This window comes from Panthera onca, chromosome E1 (assembly GCF_046562875.1).
Source record: "Panthera onca isolate mPanOnc1 chromosome E1, mPanOnc1 haplotype 2, whole genome shotgun sequence".
Taxonomy (NCBI): domain Eukaryota; kingdom Metazoa; phylum Chordata; class Mammalia; order Carnivora; family Felidae; genus Panthera; species Panthera onca.
This window is the reverse complement of record NC_138352.1, coordinates 36,255,441-36,273,924: the sequence shown is the minus strand read 5'-3', so window position 1 is coordinate 36,273,924 and position 18,484 is coordinate 36,255,441. Positions and strand designations below refer to the sequence as shown.

The 18,484-nt window shown below is 42.9% G+C and overlaps 1 long non-coding RNA gene across 2 annotated transcripts in view; it reads right to left on the bottom strand.

Annotated features, from left to right (window-relative positions):
- LOC132688024 (uncharacterized) overlaps positions 1-18,484 on the bottom strand; it is a 41,348-nt gene that overhangs the window by 2,462 nt on the left and 20,402 nt on the right. For both annotated transcript variants that reach the window (XR_009614381.3, XR_009614382.3), the window contains exon 2: positions 15,967-16,096. This is a non-coding gene — a long non-coding RNA (uncharacterized LOC132688024). The remainder of the gene's footprint in view (positions 1-15,966; positions 16,097-18,484) is intronic.

Here is an 18,484-nt window from a genome sequence, read left to right as displayed (position 1 = left end):
TGGTTCTTTTTTAAAACCCTTCGCTCTTTACTCAGAGTTTGAAGTCTCTCTTTTATTTCTCGAATGTTCCAACTCTGATCATTTCAATATCTGGTGATTTTGCAAGTCGGATTCTACATTTGGGTTCTGTGAGCTCCTGTTTGTGATGCCTTGTTTCCTTGAGTGTTTACTAATCTTCTCAATTTTCATCTCCCTTTTCTTTTTAAAAAAAAAATTTTTTTTAATGTTTATTTATTTTTGAGAGAGAGACAGAGTGCCAGCAGGGGAGGGGCAGACAGAGAGGGAGACACAGAATCTGAAGCAGGCTCCAGGTTCTGAGCCATCAACACAGAGCCCAACTCAGGGCTCAGACTCACAAACTGCGAGCTCATGATCTGAGCCGAAGTCAGACGCTTAACCAACTGAGCCACCCAGGTGCCCCTTCATCTCCCTTTTCTGTAGAAATTCTTTGAGTCCAAAGATAAAAGTGGGTTCTTCCAGAAAGGGTCTGTGCTTGATTCTGTCAGGCACTAGAGAACATTATCTTCCAGGGACCACTGTACATCCTCACCTTGAGGTTCTGAAGTCCAGGCTGCAGCCTGTGTGGAACCAGCTTGGGTTTAAGATTTCTTGTGGATGGAGGTAGAGAAGGAGTTCCCCCCATTCTCCGTGCCAAGATTTAAGATAGGCTACTTTCAGGGCACCTGGGTGGCTCAGTCCGTTGAGCATCCAACTTCGGCTCAGGTTATGATTTCATGGTTCATGAGTTGGAGCCCCAGGTTGGGCTCGCTGCTGTCAGTGCAGAGCCCATTTTGGATACTCTGTCTCCCCCTCTCTCTCTGCTCCTCACCTGCATTGTATCTCTCTCTCTCTCAAATAAATAAACATTAAAAAAGAAAAAGGCTACTTTCTTTGTAGACTGCTGGAGGTGAGGGTGGTATTTTATTTTATTTTGTTTTGTTGTATTTTATTTGTTGTGTGTGTGTGGGGGGGGGGAGTGGTATTTTAAATTTATCTCTTCCCTGAGGGGTGGGCCTTCAGAACCTCATATTTGTGAGGGGATGTCCCATTAAAATCTTGACATTCTGCAGGCCCCAGGGCCTTGCTAGGCCATGAAGTCAGTCAAAGTTATCAGGTCTGGCAAAGTGCCTTTGGCACTCTTCTCTGGTCCTTGTCCAGGGATTGTTTACTTCTTCCCAGATCACAGATACATTCAAGAAGACACGTCTCATATTTCATCTGTCATAATTAGCCGTTCTCAGAGGGAGACTCAGTAGGGTTACCCAGTCTGTCATGTTACCAGACATGAAAGCCATTCCTCTAACTCCCAATTTATCAGTTAACAAAAACTGTGAAAGAAAGGTTTAAGGTGAGGGAGTCTTTTGGAAAACTCAATGTTTTTCTATTTTAAATTATATTTCCTAATTTTTTAAGTTCACTTATTTTTTGCAAGAGAGAGAGAGCACGCGCATGCAGGGGAGGGGCAGAGAGAAAGAGAGACAGAGATTCTCAAGCAGGCTCTACACTGTCAGCACAGAGCCTGACTCAGGGCTCGATCTCACCAATCATGAGATCATGACCTGAGTCAAAATCAAGAGTTGGATGCTTAACCAACTGAGCCACCCACGCGCCCCTTTAAATATATTTTCTAATCGACAATTGATCCACATGATACAACACTGAAATGGTACCTCAGTACATGTCCTTAAAGTTTCCTTCTCACCCCTCACCCCCTACAGCTCCCCATTTCCCTCCTCTCTCAGAGAGGGGTAGACCTTCAGAACCTCATATTTGTGAGGGGATGTCCCATTAAAATCCTGTCATTCTTCAGGCCCCAGGGCCTTGCTAGACCATGAAGTCAGTCAAAGTTATCAGGTTTGGCAAAGTGCTTTTGGCACTCTTCTCCACACACGTAAATATTCTGTACATCCTTCCTCTACTCTATACCTTTTCAAAAACACAAATAATGGCGTGTTATTCTTCACCTAACAATAGATCTTTGAAATGGTTCCCAGCTAGCACATAAAGAGCTTTTCCACCCTTTTGTATGGTATGTATGTTCACAGTATTCTGTTATATGAATGACATAGCGTATTTAAGCAGATCCCTATTCATGGGCATGTAGGTTGTTCCAAAGTTTCTAAATAGTGCAGCAGTGAATAACCTGGCACAGATGTCATTTTTGCTGCATGAGTAGGTCTGTGGGATAAATTCATGAAGGGGAATTCCTGGGTCAAAGGCCGTGTGCATTTGTAACTTTGATAGAGAGACCAAATTGCTCTCCATAGAGATTGTAATAGTTTATAACTTTCATCAGCAGTCCTATTAAATTGTTGATCTTTGTCAGTGGTTAAAAACAATATCCAATAAACAAGAAAAGAGATTGTTGACACTCTGGAGAAGTAACCAGTAGGCAGAGGGCCTGAGAAAATAGTGTGACCCTTGTTGTTCCAGAAAGCTAATCCATCAAATCAACTTTTGGGATCCCCAAATAGACTGGATTAAAATGGAAAAGAGCAAAGAATCCTAGCAAAAAAAAAATCCTCTCTGACTTAGATTTTTTTTTAATTCTTGTCTTCCTTCTAAAACAAATTCTGATAAAGATCCCTACGCCTCCAAAGTCAGTTGAGTACAGAAAGTTTAACACAAAGGAATTTCCCTCTTGTCCTGCCCGGAAGAGGGATATTTACAATCTCTGCTCATGGCTAACATGGTATCCTAAGAACTAGTTTCCTTTGTTTTAAATTCCATTAGGTGGGAGAGCATAGGGATTTTCTAGACCAACACTGTCACAGGATTTTTCTGGGATGCTTAAAATGTTTTGTGTCTAAGTCATCTCATATGGAATCCCCAGCTAGGTGTGGCTATGGAGCCCTGGTAGTGTGGCTAGTGTGACTGAGGGATTGAATTTTTATTTCATTTTATTTTACTTAATTTAAATTTATTTATTCATTTATTTGTTTAAAAGAGAAAGAGAGAGTGCAAGCAGGGGAGAGGGGCAGAGAGAAAGAGAGAGAGAGAATCTTAAGCAGGCTTCATGCCCAGTACAGAACCTGAAGCAGGGTTCGATCCTGGGATCATGACCTGAGCTGAAATCAAGCCCACTGCTTAACTGACCACACTAACCAGGCGCCCCCTACTTAATTTAAATTTAAGTACCATATGTGGCTTGTGGCTACCACAGAGGATAGCACGGTTGTAGGAAACTAGTTCAGAGTGTTCTTTTGCTAAGAGAGACCCCCAGGCTTTACTGGGCATGGATGCTCATGACGACAACCTCTGGACACAACTGAGGTTGCTGCTGATAAAAAAACAGGATTGTATAGCATCCGATTTTCATAGAGATAAAAATAAATAAAATGATAAGAGTAGAGGACACCTTGCCCTCATTATCAGTCCACATCCACCCAATCTCTGGGGCTGAATATACACAAACAAAATCAGGTGTGTTGGGTCGAGATAAACACTTCGCTGGGAAGGGGAAGTTCAGTAAGAGAGGTAAGGGAGGTGGAAGGCCTGAGCTTTCTTGGATGTCTTGGATGGGTTTTGCTTCACCACTTTGACCCTAATATCACAACAAAATTACATGTTATTTTGTTAAATGTCCACAATGGGCTAGCAACTGCATTGAACATAGAAATAACAGTCCCCATTCTTCAGAACGATATTACCCGGTAAGGTGGGTTAAAAAATCACCAGGGAGGGGCGCCTGGGTGGCTCATTTGGTTAAGCGTCTCACTTCAGCTCAGGTCATGATCTCACGGTTTGTGAGTTCGAACCCTGCATTCAGCTCTGGGCTGACAGTGGGGAGCCTGCTTCAGATCCTCTGTCTCCTTATCTCTGCCTCTTCCTCTCTCTCTCTCTCTCTCTCTCTCTCTCTCAAAAATAAACATTTAAAAAAATAAATAAATTTTAAGAATTAACATAAAATCACCAGGGGAGATTGAGTAGAAGTAAAAGATATGATGATGGGGAAAAAAAAAAAAAAAAAAAAAAAAGATGGATAAATCAATGGTATGTATAATTTTCTCTAATCATGGATTTTTAAAAACATACATACTTTTGGGAAAGCAAGCTGGTGCAGCCACTATGGAAAACAGTATGGAGGTGCCTCAAAAAACTAAAAATAGAACTACCCTACAACCCAGCAATTGCACTACTAGGTATTTACCCAAGGGATACAGGTGTGCTGTTTTGAAGGGACACATGCACTCCCATGTTTATAGCAGCACTATCAACAACAGACAAAGTATGGAAAGAGCCCAAATGTCCATCAATGGATGAATGGATAAAGAAGATGTGGTATATATATACAATTATATATTACTCAACATTACTTGAGTATTACTCGGCAATCAGAAAGAATGAAATCTTGCCATTTGCAACTACGTGGATGGAACTGGAGGGTATTATGCTAAGTGAAATTAGTCAGAGAAAGACAAAAATCCTATGACTTCACTCACATGAGGACTTTAGGAGAAAAAACAGATGAACCTAAGGGAAGGGAAACAAAAATAATATAAAAACAGGGAGGGGGACAAAACAGAAGAGACTCATAAATATGGAGAACAAACTGAGGGTTACTGGAGGGGTTGTGGGAGGGGGGATGGGCTAAATGGGTAAGGGGCACTAAGGAATCTACTCCTGAAATCATTATTGCACTATATGCTAACTAATTTGGATGTAAATTTTAAAAAATTAAAAATAAAATTAAAAAATACATACTTTTGTTTTTACCCTCCTAATTATAGAAATATTTGCTCATTAAGAAAAAATGGAGATGAACATATAAGCACAAAGAAAAGAATTACTGACTGCACATATCCTAAAAATACTTCCTTAACTAACTTCCTAAATCATTATTTTTAATTGTTGTGTCTTTTATCTTATAGATATACCATAATTTATTTGATCAATGTCCTGTTGTTTCTAATTTTTTGCTTTTATAAATAACTCTGTGATAAAATACTGTTAACCATTAAACTTTGAGCACACATCTGATTATTTCCCTAGCCCATTTCCTAGAAAGGGAATGCGGGATCAATAGGTGTATTAGAGTGTTACAAGTGACAAAAAGCTAAGTGGAACCTAACTGAGTAACAACAGCAAAAGGAAGGCATTGGCCCACATGGCTAGAACCTTGGGGGTGGGGAAGGCACATCTTGTTTCAGGAATGACTGGATCCAGGGGCTCAAACCATGCTGCCTGGACATCGTCTTGCTCTGTCTCTGAGCGGTACTGTCTCCAGGTAAACTTGAACTACAATCCACCACCTTAGCAACCACAGTGGAAAGGAAGCTTTCTTTCTTGATGTTTAAAGCAAAAGTTATGTCCTTTACTGACCTGAGTCTTTTGCTTATCCCTGGGGTGGAGGTGGGGTGAGTGGGATCAGCCCCACCTAAAGCACGTGGACTATGAGAGAAAGTTGGTGGTTCCTTATGGAAATATCAGAGTACCATTATCAAAAGAAGGGGGGGGGGGGGGGCGCCTGGGTGGCTCTGTTAGCCAAGCATCAGACTCTTTATTTCGACTCAGGTCATGGTCTCACGGGTCATGAGATGGAGCCCTGAGTTGGGTCCTGTGCTGACAAGGCAGAGCCTGCTTGGGATTCTCTCTCTCTCTCTCTCTCTCTCTCTCTCTCTCTCTGTCTCTCTCTCCCCTTCTCTGTCCCTCCCCCACTCACTCAAGGGCTCTCTCTCTTTCTCTCTTTCTCAAAATAAATCAAATACATTTTAAAAAAAGGAAGACGAGGCAGGGATGCCAGGCAGGCATGGTCACTTCCCCGGCAGTGTCCAGGAAGGTTCATCTCCCCAACAGTCATCCTCACCAACAGTCTTTCCTGTTTTCCAGTTAGGTAGGTAACAATGACATCCTGCTTTATTTTGCATCAAAAACTATTTGTTTATTGGCCAGTTGCAATCTTTCTTCTGTGAACTGCTCATTTAAAAAGTGAGCACCTTCACCTTCTCATGTTGATTTCTTAGTGTGCACTTGTGTGTTGAGTGTCACACACAAGAATCTGTCTGACCTTTCAGAGCTGCCCGGGCAAGTCTGCCTGGGTCACTGAGGCTTTAGGACACATTTTAAGATCTGCCACGCAAGCCCAGCTCTTGGTGACTGTCAATGTGTTTTATTTGGTTATTTTTCCAGATATCTTGTCAAGTTCCAAAATAAAAATCCCCTTGTCACTCTGATTGGAATTATATTAAATTTATAAATGTATTCAAGGCGAACAGCCTCTTGACAATATCCAGTCCTCCCCCCAAGGCATACTCTTTCATTAAAGGTTTGACATTTTCTGTTTATGTTTTTGTTGCTATTATTAGTATAATACATTTATATAACACCCATTTTATGTAATCTGGGTTTTTTAAACTAACATTTTGAAGCTGTTAATTTTTTTAAGTGTATTTATTTTGAGAGAGACTATGCGTGTGCTTGAGAAGAGGGGAGGGGCAGAGACAGAGGGAGAAAGAGAATCCCAAGCAGGCTCTGGAGCCTGATATGGGGCTCAATCCCACAAACCATGAGATCATGACCTGAGGTGAAATTAAGATTGGGACGCTTAACCGACGGAGCCACCCCAGTGCCCTTCAAAGCTATTGATTTTTATATACTGATAACTGACCTCTTTACTTGTTTTTTATGTAAATGATCATGTGATGTGCAAATAATAAATTCAACACCTTTCTAATAGTCCCGCTTTACTTCTTTTTCTTGCTTTGCAATAACTGGAATTTGAGGACCAATGTTAAGTAGTAATGGTGATAGTTTTGACCTAATATTAGTGGGAATACTCTAAGCAGTTTTGAAGATACTAGTTTGGGATAGTTAAAACAAAAAAAGCAGTCTTCTAATTCTTAATATAATAGGGTTTTGTGTGTGTGTTGTTGTTTGTTTTGTTTATTTATTTTGTTTTCAATGTTTATTTATTTTTGAGAGAGAGAGAGACATAGTGTGAGCAGGGGAGGGGCAGAGAGAGAGGGAGACACAGAATGTGAAGCAGGTTCCAGGCTCTGAGCTGTCACAGAGCCCGACATGGGGCTCGAACTCATGAACTGTGAGATCATGACCTGAGCCGAAATTGGACGCTTAACCAACTGAGACACCCAGGGGCCTCTTTTCCTCCCCAACTCTTATTCCGCAGAGAGGTTTTCCTTGGGAGCTATGTTCCCTTCTCTTCATGTCACAGAATATTTTAATGGTTCCTGTGTTGTTGGTTTTTTCTGCCTTTCCACCTTTGAAAATTGAGAGATAAGCATCTTATTAGGCCCTGAAACAAGGTAAATGATGACTCTCTTGGGATCCTGTCACCATCTCCTCCTGTCTACCAGATGCTAAGATGCTCTTCTCCTATCTTAATTTCAAGGCCTCTTTGACCCTCAACCTCAGGGAAAAAGGAAGAGCTCAGGGTTATCAGCTCATGAGCAGACACTGTGACCCCAAGTGTTTGATGATGCACCTGGGCCAGCTTTCTCTGAGGCCCGTGAGACTAGCCTGGGGGGCCCCAAGTCCCTGGTATAGCCTCCTTTATTGCTGTACCTATTCTCAGAAAGGGTTCCCCTTCCCCATAGGGGACTCACTTGTAACTATGGGCCTCCTGTACAACTGTTTTTTAAAGGTAAAAGAGATTTCAAATGTAGTGATTACCCAGGTCTATTTTCACCTTTCATTTATGTTCTTCCTAAGTGAGTGGAGGGTGTGGGTGGGGCAGGCGGCGCCTGGGTGGCTCAGTTGGTTAAGCGTCTGACTCTTGGTTTTGGCTCAGGTCACGATCTCACAGTCCATGGGATTGAGTCCTATGTTGGGTTCTGCACTGGCAGTGCAGAGCCTGCTTGGGACTCTCTCTCTCCCCTCTCTCTCTGCCCCTTCTTGCTCACGCTCTCTCTCTCCCTCCCTCTCAAAATAAATAAACATTTAAAAAAAAGAACATATTAGTGGGATCCAGGATCTCCTATAATTCTTCTAGAACTCTGCTTCCTGGGGAGAAGGCATGTCAGGGTATCCTGGACCTCTTCCTTCAAGATGGACTACTTGCTATAGTCCAGTAGAAATTCTTCAATATTTATTTATTTATTTATTTATTTATTTATAAAAAAGAGAGAGGTGGGGGGAGAGAGACAGAGAGACAGAGAGAATCCCAAGCAGGCTCCACACTGTCGGCACAGAGCCTGATGAGAGGCTTGAACCCACGAACCGTGAGATCATGACCTGAGCTGAAGTTGGCCCCTTAACCGACAGAGCCACCCAGGCGCCCCTCAACATTTCTGAAATGTGGCATTGATGCTCATTACTGTGTTTTATTCCCTTCTTTCAGGAACTGGAGGCACAAGGTGGGGTGGAATTCGATGTTAGCATTCGGAGTCGCTATCTTATACAAAAGTACTAATCATTTCTTACTTCTTTTTCTTTCCTAACTTACAGAAAAGGTCTTTAGGTTTAAATCATAGCATTAAAGATCTTCATAACATTTTGAGTTCTGAACATGTCTGGAGAAAGGGCCTACTCACATAAATACACTATCCTAATCTAATTGCTTCAGCACACAGGGAGACAGACAGAGTAGCATTGCCTCTATTTTTGTTAAGATAATCTTTGGATTTCTTTACTCCTGTTCTGTTAGGGGGAAAAAAAATCAGCTCAGAGAAATCTGAACGCTTCCCAAAAATAATACCCAGCTGAAAATTCCTTTTGCTACAGTTGTCTCAGGAAGCAGAGCAAAAGGCTTTCCATTTCCTAGCAGGTCCCTCGAAGGTCAAAAGCACAGGGAATGTTTTTCAGGCCATCTTGTTTGCTTTTGTTCTCACTCGCCCTCAGATCCCCCTGGGAACGCCAGACTCTAATAAGCAAAATAATCTAAGGAGTGGAAGAAATAGCAGACACCTTTCAGAGAGGATGCACAGCAACCAGAACACTGACCTTGGGTCAGCCCTGTGCCCAGTGGCTGTTCTGAGCTTTGAAAAGTTCCATCTGTTTAGTCACCAAAATCCAGGGGGAAAATCGACTGCTCCCAGTAAATGCAAATGAAGTGGCGTTGCTAGAGAGATCTAGATAAGATGAGGTTTCCGTTGGTAAGCCAAGTACCACACATCAGGCAGAGTCCGCAATGGAGTGGCACATGTGGTTACACGTATGGACTAAGTCACAAGAAGAGTTCCAGAATTCCACGCTGCCACAGGCATCACAGTGGTTTGGGGGTTAATCTAGAAAAGCTTTCTTCGTATTTCCCTTGACGGTCCTTTCCAATACAGTCACTTAACCTTCGTGTGCCTCGGTTCCTTGACTGGTCCCACCTGTTTTCTTACTTCCTTCTGTAAATTTGCTAAGCAAAAGTTGGAATTGTGAGTTCTGGTCATTTCTGCTTCCTGTTATTGCATAATTTGGAAAACTGAGGGTAGAGGGAGGGAAGAAGGGAGAGAGGGAGTGTGTGCATGTGTGTCTGTGTATGTGTGTGTATATCAGATAACAAAAAATCCAACTACCTCTAGCAAAAAGACCATCAGAAGAGAAATGTCAGGGCGCCTGGGTGGCTCAGTTGGTTGAACGTCCGACTCTTGATTTCAGCTCAGGTTCTTGATTTGATCTCATGGTTCGTGAGTTTGACCCCTGCATCGGGCTCTGCGCTGAGAGTGTGGACCCTGCTTGGGATTTCTCTCTCTCACCCTCTCTCTCTGCCCCTCCCACATTCTCTCTCTCTCTCTCTCTCTCTCTCTCAGTAAATAAATAACTGGAATTGAAATAAAACCTTTAAAAAATAAATTTTAAAAATGTTTTAAAAAATTTTTTTAAAAGAAAAGAAATGTGTCACCGTGGGATGAGCAGCATAGCTGGTCTACGTGGGTCTCTGTAAGATCTTTATGTTTCCCCCACCCCAATGCATAAACAAGAATATTTTGTTTTGCCATACTCTAGAACATTAATAAGTAAATGTCATCATGCTTGATAATACCAATATGTTACTAAATAAGCATATTTTTAAAATTTAAAGCTAACACTGCAACTTGAAAATATACGTGAAATCAGTTCTGTCCATACAACAATTAAGTGATCTTACAATAGCCTGAAGCATGATTTCTTTGGCAAAATCATCCATAAGTGTTGCAAATTTCAGTCGTTTGAGCTACTGTGTTGTAGGAATTCTAACAATTCTAACAATATCTACGATATTGTTGCCCTTCCTTATCTTCCCCCCCAGACTTCCCTGATAATATGAGTCACCTGAAGAACATAACCGGTGCCTGGATCACCCAGGATCTGGTGCTCAGCATGGCAGAGAGCAATCTGTAATTCTCAACATCCACCAATGCTGGTTAAGCCCCTGTGCGTTTGTCCTTTGTTCTCAATACAAAAGGTGGCTGAGAACAATGCCTTGCAGCATGTGAGCTGGGCAGGGGCTGGCATTAAAGACGATGCATCCTGGTGGGCAGGGAGAATATTTAGGTAAGAGAGATACCAAGCTGGTTAATTTGTCAAATCCTCCCTCCTACAGCTCAGCGTGAGTCTAAAAGATTTCTGCCTATTGAGCTATCATTTCTCAGGAGGGCTGAACTCCATTTTCCTTTTTTTTTTTAACTTTTTAAATGTTTATTTATTTTTGAGAGACAGAGCACAGGCAGGGTAGGAACAGTGAGAGAGGGAGACACCGAACCTGAAGCAGGCTGCAGGCTCTGAGCTGTCAGCACAGAGCCCGACGTGGGGTTCAAACTCACAAACCATGAGATCATGACCTGAGCTGAAGTCAGACGCTTAACCAGCTGAGCCACCCAGGTGCCCCTGAATTCCATTTTCTTACATCTTCTTTGCGTTTTAATTTGTGGTCCTGGAGGTACCCACAAATTAACAAAATAGCACAGCACTCAAAACAGTTGTGCAGGGGCGCCTGGGTGGCGCAGTCGGTTAAGCGTCCGACTTCAGCCAGGTCACGATCTCGCGGTCCGTGAGTTCGAGCCCCCCGTCAGGCTCTGGGCTGATGGCTCAGAGCCTGGAGCCTGTTTCCGATTCTGTGTCTCCCTCTCTCTCTGCCCCTCCCCTGTTCATGCTCTGTCTCTCTCTGTCCCAAAAATAAATAAAAAACGTTGAAAAAAAAAATTAAAAAAAAAAAAAAAACAAAAACAGTTGTGCATGTTGACCGGGAAGGATTTTGCAATACTAAACAATTCAACTCTTCAACTACACCTGTATACAGAATATTCTTTTCAAAGGCACTACGTGGTGTTATTCTAGAAATGCACAGATTTTTTTAAAAATAAAAATAGTTAACAAAATTACGTTGAATTTTCAAAAACAAACATTTTGGCTTTACTTAAGTAATTTCCATTTAACGTTTGATATTCATTTACTAGATTTACATTGCCAGGGTGCCTGGCTGGCTCAGTGGGTGGAGCATGTGACTCTGGATCTCAGGGTTGTAAGTTCAAGCCCCATGTTGGGTATAGAGATTACTTAAAAATAAAGTCTTTAAAAAAATATACTCGTGTTGCCTTTTAATTGTGATAGGTAGTGTTAAGTATTTTAGAAGTAAAATTATTTTGAAAACATGAAAAGTAATTATTTTGATTTTATATTATATTTAGTTTATTTTTTTGACAAACTCTATTCAGGGGTGCCTGGCTGGCTCAGTTGGTGGTGGGACAATGGCAACTCAGGATCAGCTAGATGCCCCCAAGGGACTGGGTCCTGGGTCTTATTGCTACCAAGGAGACTTGGGTAGCAACACATTAACCTAGCAGTCGTGAGTGGGCCCCTGAGTCCCAGATGGGGAGGATATACTAAAGGGTATTTTAGCATCTGCCCATCTATCCTCCTCTGGGGGACTCCCGCTCCCAGATCTAGCCGCTCCTGAATGATCACGTGGTATACCGTATGACCCTGAGTTCCCTGGCCATAACCCACACGGTCAGAGATAGACCTCAGGCCCAAAGGCAACTAATTCCTGGCCTGGTCAGTGACCTATGACTTGTGGCTTGAAAATGTGGCTTGAAAATCTGAGCTGGGCCATCAGATTCCTCTTTGAAGATACATATCACACACACCCACACCACACACACACCCCACATACCACATACACACACACCACACACACCCATACACACACACACACACACACACCCCACATGAACCACCCGCACATAGAGGTGGGGCTGAGAAAGAGAAAAAGCTGAGGGGGAGCAGCCTCAGTCTCTGCTCTTCTTCAAACCAACGCTCAGGTTTTCTCCAGGGATAAGCCTTTGATTCTAGGGACCCATGGACCCTTGACTGGACAAGCAGGTACATTAATTGCTCATAATCTAATCCTGAATAATCTGACACTGTTGATGCACAGTTCTTCTATCTTCTATTAGTACTGGCTCAGACATTGGGAAGACTGAATTTCGGTGGGAAAAGAGAATATTTCTGACGACTGACATTTGGTATTTGGACACTCGGTTTAGCACTCAAATTTAGTCTAGAAATTATCATAGCATGACTTATTTCTAACTCTTTGGTTTGTTTCCCTGTTTTTGTTTTTTTGTTTTTTTTAAATTGGAGGAAAACGTTCAAAAATCCAGCAAACTCAGATTAGAGGTATTGCTAGCCAAGTATTTATTTCAAGTTTAGATTATCAAAATCAATTTTGCTAATAGGATCTTAATATTTTAACATGTTAGAGAAGATTAATTAGGGAGGTTTAAAATAACACTGCTGAAGCCGTCTTGGCTGGAACCTGTGTCCAGCACTGGGCTAGTTAGACAAGTTTGGCCATGGAGTGCGAGGAGGCTCGAGTAGGGGACCTAGAGGAGTCTGTCCCTGGGACTCCATTAGTATAAAAGTTGTTGCACAAACATTTCCCCTACCAGAGGACAGGGTATTGGAAGCGGAGAGTTTATTTATTTTTTTTTTTTCAGTTTATTTATTTTGAGAGAGAGAGTGAGCAGGGGAGGGGAGGAGTAGAGAGCAAGGGAGAGAGAGGATCCCAAGCAGGCTCCTCAGGCAGTGCAGAGCCTGATGTGGGGCGAACCGTGAAATCATGACCTGAGCAGAAATCAAGAGTCAGATGCTTAACTGACTGAGCCACCCCCTTAGTGCAGTGTTGATCTGAGCACTGGGGAGAGAGGGACTTCTAGAAGATACTGAAAGAGCTGTTGCCCCTAAGAAGTCTGAAACATCAGGGCATAGGCCCATTGTTTTGATGCTCAGGTGACATGAATGGAGACAGAAAATGGTGCAGGGGTTCCCCCACTACAGCACGTGGGCCTCTGGGCACTGAGGGCAACAGGATCCCTCGGGTACCTCAAGCCTCGTGGGCTACCCAGGTTGTTTTAAGCTGGTTCACTAGCCTCTGTGTCACGTGACCTCGCTTTGTCCACAGTCTACACATCTAAATGCTTGTCCAACTTGTTCTTTATTTTTTTCAGCTCCTACTGTCACACATATCCCAAAATATTACTTCTCTACTTACTGCTGTGATCTCTTATCAGCCTCCCTGCTGCCGTTCATGCCCTCCTACACTCCATGTTCACAATAATAACCAGTAGGAACTTTTAAAAATGGAAACCTCCCAGGGTGCCTGGGTGGCTCAGGCAGTTGAGCATCTGACTCTTGAATTCGGCTCAGTTCATGATCCCAGGGTTGCGGGATCTACACTGAGCATGGAGCCTGCTTAAGATTCTCTCTCTCTCTCCCTCCCTCTCTCTCTCTATCTCTCTCTCCCTCCCTCCTTCCCTCTCCCCCACTCATGCCCTCTCTCTCTCTCAAATAAAAAAAAATAAAAGTAAAAATAAAAATGGAAACCTCCCCTTAATATTCCAATGTCTTCCTGTCTTCCTGTCATCCTTAGCAGGAACTGAAGCCCTCACCCTGCTCTATAAGCCCCGTGTGGTCAGGCCCCTGCTGAGCTCTCCCATATCACCTGCTTGAGCTCTCCTTGCTGGTTTCACTCCATCCACAATGGGCTTTCCTTCTCTTTCTCAAATACCCTAAGCTCCCTTCTGCCCCAGAGCCTTTGTGGAAGTTAATCCAGCTGCCTAGACTCCTCCTTATATCGACTCAAATCCTACTTCTATCGTTAAGCCTCTTGTGACCTGTCTAAAGTGGCCTGCTCCCTGCTGAAGCCACTTTCTATCCCCTCACCATGTTTTATTTTTTCATTGAATGTGTCACCATCTAGAATCTCCGTGTGTCTCTTTCTCACGTGTTTATTTCCTATCTCTGTCCAGTACAATGAAAACTTCATGACAGCAGAGATTTGCTGCTGTATTGCCAGTACCTAGAATAAGTTTTGGGGCCACAAGAGGTGGTCAATAAATATGCACTGAAAGCACAAATAAGTGAACTCCCTCTTATGTCTATTTCCCACTGGATGCTAAGCCTGCGTGTCTGCATTTTTGCTCCTCTGGCTGTGGAGTTTCCCTCTTCACTTACACTTCCTTCTGGCAATTCTTTTTTTTTTTTTTTAAGAAGAAGCTTACATTTTAAGTTTATTTATTTATTTTGAGAGAGGGAGAGAGCATAAACATGAGCAGGAGAGGAACAGAGCGGGGGGGAGAGAGAGAGAGAGAGAGAGAGGGAGAGGATCCTAAGCAGGCCCCATGTTGTCAGCGCAGAGCCCAACACCGGACTCAATCTCACAAACCCTGAGATCATGACCTGAGTCAAAATCAAGAGTCAGATATTTAACCAACTGAGCCACCTAGGCACCCCCAATAAATAAGCTTAAAAAAAAAAAAAAAAAGAACAAAGCCGAAATGCTGAGGGAAGTAGAAATGGAATACCAGAGGGTCTAGGAGGCACAGAGAATGACATCAGAGCCTGGTCCTAAAACAAAGTCTTTAAAAACAACCACCACTACTGAGGCGTGTACAGTATCATCCCATTTATGGGAGGGGCACCTGGGTGGCTCAGGTTTGTGGTTTGTGAGTTCAAGCCCTGCGTCGGGCTCTGTGCTGACAGCTCAGAACCTGGAGCCTGCTTCTGATTCTGTGTCTCCATCTGTCTGCCCCTCCCCCACTCGTTCATGTGCATGCTTTCTCTCTCTCTCTCTCTCTCTCTCTCTCTCAAAACTAAATAAACATTTAAAAAATTAAAAAAAAAAAACAAAGGGGAGAAAAACAAGCCCATATACGAGTATATTTGTCTAGGCAAAGGCTGGAAATATATACACTAGGAGGTTAATTGTGGTTATCTCTGGGTAGTGGGACTACGGATGTTTAAAAATATTATTTTTGCTTATCTAAATTTTTAACTTTCTACCATCAACAAGAGTTAGTTTAAGGGGGAAAAAAGCATTTTTATTTTCAAATGTGTGGCTTTTGAAATCAGGCTGGGAAACTTCTCAAATGCTTCACATTTTTAAATGATGCAAAATGTTCCCAGTTACATTTCAAACCTCTGATGTGGCAGTTATAGCCCTGCTGCAGAAGTGGAAACGCAAAATTTGTGAGATAAGGTCATTTTTTTTTTCTTTTTTTAAATGGCTATTTATTTTTCAGAGAGAGAGATAGAGAGAGAGAGAGAGACAGTGTGAGCGGGGGAGGGGCAGACAGAGAAGGAGACACAGAATCTGAAGCAGGCTCCCAGCTCTGAGCTGTCAGCACAGAGCCCGACATGGGGCTTGAATTCACAAACTTCGAGATCATGACTTCAGCCAGAGTCGGAGGCCCAACTGACTGAGCCACCCAGGGGCCCAGAGATAAGGTCATTTCTGACGAATTATTCACGAAGCCCCATTATGTCGAAGGGCCTCTGAAGTCCTCTCAAATTCTAGAAGTTCCATCTGTGAGCTAAAACCTTCAAGCAGTTGCCCTCGTCATCTCTGAGCCTGCAACTAAGTGGAAAGGGTTGTGCTTCCTGTCGTTCTCAAAATGTGGGCTGAAGGAATCACTTGGGAGGGTCGTAAAGATGCAGAATCCTGAGGCGCACACCCCACTATGCTGACCCCGGGTCACTAGGGGTAGCGCCCACAATATGACTTTTAAACAACCCAGTTAGGTGATTCTGGGACACACTCACCTGGGAGTCACTGTGTTGTTTCTGGCCAAATATGCTTAGTTCCTGTCCTGGACAGGCCTGCTGGGACCCTCACATCTGATCAGCTGATTTCCACTTCAGCTCCACCTCTGCTCCCAAGACTGGTCATAACCTTAGACAGAAGAGAACATGACTGGTATATAACTGGCATTAATCTCGTTTTGTTTCAAGTAACTACACGTCCTTTGCTTTTGCAAGTCTAGTCTCTCTTGGGAATCTGAGCATTGCCCCTGAATCGTGGGCCTTCATGGTGTCTGTGCTATCTGGAGACTCCTTGATGCCTCCCCTATTACGTCCCACCCAGGAGTCCTACTGTCTTGCATTGCCTGCTTCCTTGGAGATTCTGCTAATTTGATGACTATCCTCCAGACTAAACCTTCTTTATCTGTGCTCTTATGCAGATCTTCCCCTCTTCCCCACTGGTTCACCCCTACTCATGGACTTTTTCTGTGCTGGTGACTGGGTTTATTTCTAGATGCAAGTCCCATTCTGCTGACTGGATCCCAAAAGATGATGTGAAGGAGATTGGCTGTAATGACTTAGGTTTCTCTCGGGCTGATTCCTCCAAGTTCAACAATGGAGGTTGAATTCATTGGGTCTTATCATTAAGACCTTGCAGTTGTGTCTAATTAGTCTTAGATTAGGATTTTCTGGAGAAGGAGAAGAGGAAGAAGAAGAGGAAGAAAAAGAGCAAGAAGAAGGTGGAGGAGGACAAGGAGGATGAGGAGGAGGGGAGGAGGAGGAGAAAGAGGAAGAGGAAGGAAAAGAAGAAGGGGATTTTCTGGGTATTATTTTATCTGTACTTATCCTGTTCTCATCTCTTTATAAAATTTTGACTATTACATTCATTGAATTTATCCTCTTGAATAAAAATAATCTGTAGAAAAGCATTTATTACTATAATGTCTATGTCACATTGAAAATCCAAAAGGTGTTTGTTTTGTTTTAAAAGTCAACTCAATCAGGGCACCTACGTGGTTCAGTTGGTTAAGTATCTGAATTCAGCTCAGGTTATGATAGCACGTCGTGAGTTCTAGTCCTACATCAGGCGAGCACAAGCCCCGCTTCTCTCTCTCCCTCCCACTTCTCTGCCCTCATGGGATTCTCTCTCTCTCTCTCTCTCTCTCTCTGTCCTTTGATCACTTGCACCCTCCCTCTCTCTCTCTTTCAAATAAAATAAAAGTCAACTTAATCAAAGTCTACTACTTTGGAGTCACTAGCTTCTTCGAAATCACTGTAACACTTAAATATGGCTAAAACTCAAATATAGACATTTTGTTCTTTGCAAAGTAATAAATTTCCAACTTGCCAAATAAACTTACCAAGAGCAAAATTTAGGTTTTTTTCCTACAAAAATACAGCACACTAGAATTACCAATACTAGAAAGTTGTTACACATGGCTCAGTCAGTCAAGCATCTGACTCTTGATCACAACTTAGTTCTTGATCTTATTGTTGTGAGTTCAAGCCCTGAGTTGGGGCTCCACTTAAGAGAAGAGAAAGGAAGGGCACCTGGGTGGCTCAGTCGGTTGAGCGACCAACTTCAGCTCAGGTCATGATCTCATGGTTTGTGAGTACAAGCCCCGTGTCCGGCTCTGTGCTGACAGCTCAGAGCCTGGAGCCTGTTTTGGATTCTGTGTCTCCCTCTCTCTCTGCCCCTCCCCTACTCATGCTCTGTCTTTCTCTGTCTCAGAAATAAACATTAAAAAAAATTTTTTTTTAAAGAGAAGAGAAAAGGAAGGGAAGGGAAGAGGAAGAGAAGAGAATAAGAGGAAAGAGAAAAGAAAAGAAAAGAAAAGAAAAGAAAAGAAAAGAAAAGAAAAGAAAAGAAAAAAGAAAAGAAAAAAGTTCTTAGAAAATTTTAGAGTTCTGAGGTGTGGCAGATTGGGTTTTTCAAAGATGGCATGCCCTCCCCCTTCAAGAGGTATTGTCGAATTCCCCCTCCCCTTAAATCTGGGCTGGCCTTCCTGACTTCTTGAACAATAGAATTTGGCAGAAGTGAAATTCTGAAACTTTCAAGGACAGGTATAAGAAGCTTTGCATTTCCACCTGGCTCTCTTGCAAGGCACCCTCTAGGGAAAGTCAGCCACCCTGTAAGCAACTAGGCCCCCAAAGGAGATGGTGCTACTGCCCAGCCCCGAGCTGTTCCAGCCATGCCAGCTGGGTACCAGACACGTAAGTAAAATAACCATCTTGATCATGAGGTAACAAGAAATCAAAGCATATTTTGGACAGTTTTCCTGTTGTTCTTCCCAGTTAGAGACCTGTGTCAAATTACACCACCATGGGCAGTTATGGCCTTGATGAGAATCCTGACTCTCTGTGCACAGCAAATTTTTTCAGCTGAAGTGTTTTGATATGTGTTTCCAGCCCCTTCAAGAGTCTCTGTGCTGAGCCACTCCTGGTTGGCTTGACAGAAGCTGTTTCTGCACACCCAAGGCTGGTCGTCAGGGAGTTTCAGATGCCGGTGAACATCATGGCCTGGAAACTGCTAGCCAAC